Source organism: Capsicum annuum, chromosome 4, assembly GCF_002878395.1.
Source record: "Capsicum annuum cultivar UCD-10X-F1 chromosome 4, UCD10Xv1.1, whole genome shotgun sequence".
Classification (NCBI taxonomy): Eukaryota; Viridiplantae; Streptophyta; class Magnoliopsida; order Solanales; family Solanaceae; genus Capsicum; species Capsicum annuum.
In genome coordinates, this window is record NC_061114.1 from 96,236,323 (window position 1) to 96,244,576 (window position 8,254).

General features: G+C 36.0%; 1 non-coding gene across 1 annotated transcript; it reads left to right on the plus strand.

Moving 5' to 3' along the window:
- The first annotated feature begins 3,578 nt into the window (after positions 1–3,578).
- LOC124898396 lies at positions 3,579–3,685 on the plus strand. The gene has a single exon (XR_007055357.1). It is a non-coding gene; the product is annotated as a small nucleolar RNA R71 (small nucleolar RNA).
- The last annotated feature ends 4,569 nt before the right edge of the window (positions 3,686–8,254 follow it).

The following is an 8,254-nucleotide window of genomic DNA, read 5'->3' on the forward strand; positions in this document are numbered from 1 at the left end:
CTTGAAAAGGTATGGTTCATCCCAAATGTAAGCACGAGAATCATGGAGTAATTTCTTCCTTTGTTGTGTGGTAGCCTCAGGAAGGTACACGTCATAAGCTACCAAGTTCACAATGTCAGCATACCATGGGAACTCAACTGCATCTAATGACAACAACTCTCATTAGGAAACTCCTCCTTAATAATCACAAAGTCATCCACAATATGATCTCGATTTTCCAACCATGACAAGTGATCAGCAACTTGATTTTTAGCTTCTTTTCTATCTCACACCTCGAGATTAAATTCTTGAAGTAGAAGAATCCACCTAATCAGTCATGGCTTTGCATCCTTTTTGTTCACAAGATACTTAATAGCAGCGTGGTCAGTATGAACAATGACCTTTGTACCAACTAAGTAAGATAGAAACTTGTCGAATGCATATACCACTGCTAACATCTCTTTCTCTATAACCGTGTGGTTAACTTAAGCATCATTCAGCACCTTGCTAGCATAGTAGATCGATCAAAATACCTTCTCTTTTCTCTGACCCAACACTGCTCCCACCGTAATGTCACTAGCATCACACATCAGCTCAAAAGGCAACTCCCAATCTAGAATCAAGATAGGTGCTTTCATTAACTTCTTCTAAAGCTTTACAAAAGTTTCATGGTATCCCCGAACTTGAACTTGGCTTCTTTGTCTAACAATTTGCACATGGGGCTTGCAATCTTTGAGAAATCTTGAATAAATCATCTATAGAACCCAGCATGCCCCAAAAAGCTCTGCACTTCTTTGATTGTGACTGGATGAGGCAAATTTTCAATCACTTCAACCTTTGCTTTGTCCACTTAAGCCCTTTGCATGATACCTTATGGCCTAAGACAATTCCTTAACCATAAAGTGGCACTTTTCCTAATTCAACACCAAGTTTGTTTCTTTGCATTGAGCTAGAACTTTGTCGAAATTCTGTAAACACTTTTCAAATGAATTACCATCACGAATAAATCATCCATGAATACCTCCATAAATTCTTCCACCATGTCTAAAAATATAGCCATCATACACCTCTAAAATATAGCAGGTGCATTGCATAAGCCAAAGGGCATACATCTAAAAGCATATGTACCATATGGACAAGAGAACATGGTATTCTCTTGGTATTCCGGTGATATGCTTATGAGATTGTAGCTAGAGTAACCATCTAAAAAATAATAATACTCTTGCCCCACCAATCTATCTAGTATTTGTTCAATGAAGGGAATCGGATAATGATCTTTATGAGTCACTTCATTCAACATCCAATAATCTATACATATTCTCCAACTGGTCACTGTACGTGTGGGAATCAACTCATTATCATCATTGGTCAATACTGTCATTCCTCCCTTTTGTGGTACACAGTGCACTGGACTCACCCTTTTGCTATTAGAAATTAGGTAGACAATACAACTATCTAACTACTTGATCACTTTTTCCCTAACCACCTCCTTCATCACAGGAATCAACCTTCATTATTTCTACAATCTAGGTTTGTAACCCTCTTCCATGTAAATATTATGCATGCAAAATGCTGGATTGATTCCTAAAATATCAGACATCTGCCAGCCAATTGCCTTCTTTCTCCTCTTGAGAACAGCTACAGCTTCCTTTACCTATACATCTGATAATCCCGCAAAAAAAATAACAGGCAAGGTATCTTGATCACCAAGAAAAACATATTATAAATATGGAGGAATAACCTTAAGCTCTGAGTTAGGAGCTTCTTCGACTGAAGGCCTGGGTGAAGGGCCAATTGGCCTATTTAAAGGTTTGAATGGCACTTTGTTTGTCTCAACTACGACTAAATTCATAACCTGGACCAATTACAATACTTCCACATCTCTATGCAGATCATAACCTATCAAATCTTTCTTTAATGGATCATCAGACAACAACAACTGCCACTCCAAAGCAAGATCAATAACCGATATAGATGAAAACTCCTCATATATGGCTGCCAGTTTCAATGCTTTGTACACATCAAAAACTTCTACTTTGTCATGCCCTCGCATTGTCATTTTTCCAGTTGCTACATCAATGAGGGACTGTCATGTTGCTAAGAAAGGTCATCCCAAAATAAATGGAACAACAAGATCATCCTCAAAGTCAAGAATCACAAAATCCACCAAAAAGATTAAAGATCCCACTTGCACCAACATATCTTCAATAATACTATCTGATCTAAAAAGTGGCCTATCAGCAACTACAACACAATAGTTCTGGGTTTGGGAATCCCAAGACCTATCTTTTGGTACCATGACGTGGGCATGATATTTATGCTAGCACCCAAATCACACAATCCACGTGCACAAATAGTCTAACCAATGGCAATCTGCAAGGTGAATCTACCCAGATCCTTCAATTTCGTGGGCAGTTTATTTTAAATTTTAGACATGCACTCTTGACTAAATACAATTGTAGCATATTCAGTCAACCGATTCTTATTGGCAACAATATCCTTCAAGTATTTACCATATTTAGGCATACTCTGTAAGATGTCAACAAGAGAAAGGTTTACCTGAACCTGCTTCTAGAAGATCTAGAAACTTCTTATAACTGGCTTCCTCTTGATGCTTCCTTGCCCTTTGAGGAAAGGGTAAGGGAATAGTCCTCTACTCCACATGAATTTCTTCACTTGCCTCTTTTTCCTTGACTTTCACTTATGCTTTCTCTTTCAAACTGTTATCAGTGACTACAGGATTGTCCTTCTCCTGAACCGTCTCCTTAGTTTGCAACCCACTCCTTGTTATAACCATATTCACCTATTTAGGATTAGCCTCAGTGTTGCTAGGAAATGCTTCTTGTGGCCTTGTATTCTGTGATCCTGCAATTTTACCCAACTATAACTCCAGATTTCTTGTGAGTAATTGCTAACTCTTTAACTCAACTGCAAATTGTGCTTGTTGAGTCTTTATGTCTACCGCAAACTGTGCTTGTTGAGCCATGAACTTCTTAATCAACTCCTCCACATTGCTATTCTAAATAGTCGCCTGATTATTCTAAGCCGGCTATGGATTTAATTGCACTGGTCTCTTATATTGATTTGTATTCTGTACCTGATTTCCACCCCATAAAAAATTAGGGTGGTTCCACCAGTTTGTATTATATGCACTGCCAAAATTCTATTGACCCTGACGATTTGCATTCCCCACATAGTTGACTAAATTTGAATTCACATAACATACATCTTCCTTATGCTCACCACTTTTGCAAACCTCACATAATGAATATACCTGTTGAACTGCATTTGTTGTGGCTGCTAGTTGTGTTGTACCCAACTTTAAGTTGTTGAACTGAGTAGTCATATTATTCTGCATCACTACAATATGTGCATGTAATGTAGTGAATTGATCAACCTCAAATACCCCTGTAACCTTCTTGGGAGAACTCCTTAAGTTTGTATGCCAATCAGGATTCCCTTGTGCGATTCGATTTAGCAGTGTATATAGTTCTTCATATGTTTTCCCCAAAACTTGGACTCCTACTGCTGAATCTAAGAGAATCTTAGTATTAGACTCAAGGTCTTCTATAAATATGTGCACCAATACATCATTCGATTGATGGTGATGAGGACAATTTTTGAGCATGCCTTTGAATCTCTCCCAAGCTTGGTAGAGATTTTCTCCATCTTTCTATCTGAAACTCAATATCTCACTCCTTAATTATGTAGTCTTCTGCGAAGGAAAGAATCAAATGAGGAACTTCCGAGCATAATCTTCCCATGAAGTGATGGAGTGCGGTGGTTTAGCATGTAACCACCTCTTTGCTTCCCCATTAGAAAAAAGAAAAAGAGTGTCAATCTGACATAATCAGAATTCACATCTTTAGGAATGTATGTATTGCTTATTTCTAGGAAGTTTTGCAAGTGCTGCTGTGGATCCTCATGTGAAAGTCCATGAAATTCCCCCGTAAATTTCAACAATTACACCATATTTTGTTTTAATTCCCTCTAACTTATTGGTTCAGGCATTCGAATGTTGTTAGTCACATGGTTTGTAAGTGGGATTGCCACCTCATGAATAGGTATTACAGCTGGTTGAATAGGAACAACTGGATTAACAGGAGCTGGAATATTTCCAACATTTGGATCAGCAACAATTGGATCTCGTATTTCATCCGTCCCTATTGAATGTAATATTGAGTTCTTTGTCTCTAATGAAAATTTAATTCCAGTTCTGCAAAGGGCTCTACTAACTCTTTATCCCTAGCCAGTCCAATGTTGAGCTAAACCTGCAAAAATTTAGCTACTACGATCAAGTTTTTAACACTTACACTTATTATCAAAAACCAAAAATTAAGCAATTTACTAATTCTATTAGGTCCCCGGCAAAGGCGCCAAAAACTTATTGCACCTTTACACACACGCAAGTATACGTGATCGTACAAGTAGTCTAGAGACTTAGACAGTCAGATATCGTTCCCACGAGGATCAATAAATTAAAAACTTCTTTAATCTTTAGTTTAAGACAATTGTGTACTAAGTGCTTGAAAGTATCAAGATGATTTTAGTTTTATAAATAAAATGTAAATTATTAAACAAGAAATAATTAGTGATGACTAGAGCAAAGCAAGCAATGGTTGTAATCAATAATGAGGATGATTCTAGGGTTGAGGTATTCTGAACAAACATAAAATTCTCTATTCTTATCGCAGTCTAATTTATTATTGGGTTGATGATTTGTAAGGTTTATGCAACGATCTTGGTCTCCCGACCTCAAATCTTTTATCAATTGAACGTTGTAGCTACAACTCCCGCAAAGATACAACAATTCTTCTAGATTCCTAAAGTTGTCCTCTTGCAAGTGAACCAAGCAAGGCTTCTAGGTATATCCCTATCCTAGATGCTTATTCAAATCACTTATTTCATATAATAATAAGAACCTTGTTCCCTAATTTCTTCATTCTATCCTATGATTCTCCTCCCGAATGCACATAGAAATATAGATTTATTCTAATGCGGCCAATCATTAAAATAGTAAGCTCACGAAATTAAGAACAACCTAGATGATAATCCAAAGATAAACTATGAATAAGAGTATAAAAGACTAATCATGTTCTTACCCTCAACCCCAGAAATAGGTTGTTTAGCTACTCATGTTTGAATTCATCATCCAAAAATAGTAATTAATCATATCCTAAACAAGTCTTGAAGTAAAGAAATTGAAAAGAATGTCTAAGAACCCTAAAAGAGAGAAATTTCTCTTTTTCCGCTGCTCCTATGCTTCCCAAAAGTCCCTAAAATTATATTGGATTTTTTCTTTTATAGCTGGGACAAAACACTTTAAATCTTCCAAATTTTTCCACACGGCGCGTCGCGCCATGACTTCAATTGCTATTTTCTATTATAATCTGGGAAATCGTGGAGCTCAAGTATTCCTTGAAATTTGTAAAATTCACCCTCACCGCGATGCATCACTATCGCGGTGAGCCACTGAATTTGGACAATTGTGAAATATCCAGCCTCCGTGATAAGCTAAACTTCCAAGTCGCACAATTTGATAAGTTGGACTGCTCCACAACGCGGTGGTTTTGTGGAACTGTACTGGAAATTTCCAAGTTAGAATTTACGCCTCTCAGGAATGCATTGATTTCACGAACCTTCACTGTAATTTGACCATTCTTATTTTGTTGGTCAACGGAATGCGAAGTCATCAAATAAGGATTTCTACTTCCCATCTTCCTTTTTTTTTGCTTTATTATTCATGATTCTTAGCCTAAAAGTACTAATCATAACCATTAGGTATGAAACGGAATAAAAACTGAATTATACTTAAGAATTCATACAAAAGTTCTTGAACTAAGTCAAAATCTTGGTGTATATTGGCGCTTTGAGCATATAAATTTTCCCAATATCAGCACCCATTAAGAAAATTATTAAAGTAAGGATAATACAATGCATGCATGGATATTAGTTCAAAATAATAATAGCACTTCCCCTACTTCATCAATCCGCCAGGATTTTCACAACCCTAGTTAAGGGTTTTTAGCCACTCATGCTTTTAAGTAATAAACAACATTCATTATTGAAAACATTAGATGAAATCACAATAATCACAAGTACAAATCCAAAATCATAACTGAAATAATCAACCAAAACCAATACGAGAGAATTTCAAAACTAAAATCAAATCTTGGAATCAAAATATTTTGTAAGTATCAAGAGTATGCCACTTCTACTAAAAATGCATAAGGGGTATTTATAGTACATGAGGAAACCCTACAACCAAAGCCCAAATGAAATAGGATAAAAAAGGATCATTGACTATATGTGGTCACCACATGCTACTTGGCCTTAGGCGCATGTGATACAAACGACTTGTAGGTTGGGAACACATAGTGACCTCATATGCCTGAACCAAAATTTCGACAGGTTTAGCTCTCAGAATTTTGGACTTTTGACATATTCTTTGCCCACATGTCAACCATAAGTGCTACATGCGATTCGCATGTTGACTTAGCATGTGCTAAAATTTATTTTTTAGCTCTTCTTCAATTTCCACATATGTTTCAATAATGAACAACTCGAAAAATGTCCTGAACATTCATAATTTCTTCCATATTTAGCCAAAAACACCTTTTTTATTATTTTTATGAAATTAGCATCCAATATCTAGTTTCTACAAAACATACCTAAAATGCATCATATCTAACAAATCAATCGCAGAAACTTGCATATTTTCATTATTTTATGCATTAAAAGTGCTATATTTTTATAGCACATCAAAAATCATTTGAATTCTTGAAATACAAGTCAATTTTAACTCATATTATTTGGTATCTTGATTGGTCTATTCCATCTGAGGTTATGTATGATGCTAGTGGGTTGGCTCTAAGTACAGTCCTAGGCCTAAGGTGAGAAAAGATCTAACATCCTCTTTACTATGCTAGCGAAGCGATTAACCCTTCCTAAAAAATTATACAGTGAGGAAACATGAGTTATTTTTTGTGGTGTTTCCTTTTGAGAAATTTTATTCTTATTTTCTTGGAAAAAAAGTCATTGAACATACTGACCACATAGCTCTTAGGTACCTTATAGAAAAGAAGGATACTAAATCGAGATTAATTTATTATCTACTATTATTATGGGAGTTTGACTTTGAGGTCAAGGACCAAAAGCGTATTGAGAATTAAGTACCCGACCACCTATCACCACTAGCAAAAGAGACTATGTTGAAATGCAAGGATGAGCTTGGGATTGATGACACTTTTCATAATAAGTAGGTATTAGTTACATCACAAGATTTGATTCCATGGTTCGCTAATTTTGTGAATTATTAAGTGAGTGATGTGGTTCCTAAAGACTTGTAATTTTAACAATGTAGGAAATTTATGTATGATGTGAGGATGTTCTCTTGGGATGAGCCATATTTAATCTGAAGTTGTGCCTATAGAGTAGTAAAAAGATGTGTTCCTAAAGTTTAATTATTCATATTTTAGAATTATGCCATTCTTCTTTAGTTGGGATCTCATAGTAGTAAGTGGACTGCATACAAGATCTTGCAATATGGACACTATTTTCCCACCATTTACAAAGATACACATGACTAAGCCAAAGGAATATGACCAATGTTAAAGTAAAGGAAACATTTCGTAAAGGCAACAGCTTCCAATGACTATTATTCTAAAGCTTGAGTTGTTTGATGTTTGAGGCATTGACTTCATGGGCCCTTTTGTGAGTTTACTTGGTATGAAGTATATCTTGGTGGTTGTTGACATTGTTTCAAAATGGGTAAAGATAGTTGTGCCTTGGAATAATGAATGGAAGAATGTCACAACATTCTTAAAGAAGAATATTTTTTTCTAGATTTAGGACTCCTAGGGTTACCATTAGTTATAGAGGCTCGCATTTTTGCAATCTTTTGTTCAAAGGCTTGCTTTAGAAGTATAGTGTGAAACATAAGGTAGCAACACCTTATCATCCGCAGACAAGCAAGATGGTTGAGGTATCTAATCATGATCAAGTCCATCTTGGAAAATATTAAGAATGCCAATAGGATGGGTTGGGCACAAAAGTTAGATAATGTACTATGGGCCTATCGGACAGCTTTTAAAACCTCTATTGGTATGTCCTCATATCATTTTGTGTATGGTAAAGTATTCCACTTGCCTATCAAATATATCAGAAGGTATTGTGTGCTTTGACAAAGCTAAACTTGGAGTAGAACTATGCAGCCAAATTGATACTAGAGCAGTTAAACTAGATGGATAAATTTTGTCTCAATACCTATGAACGA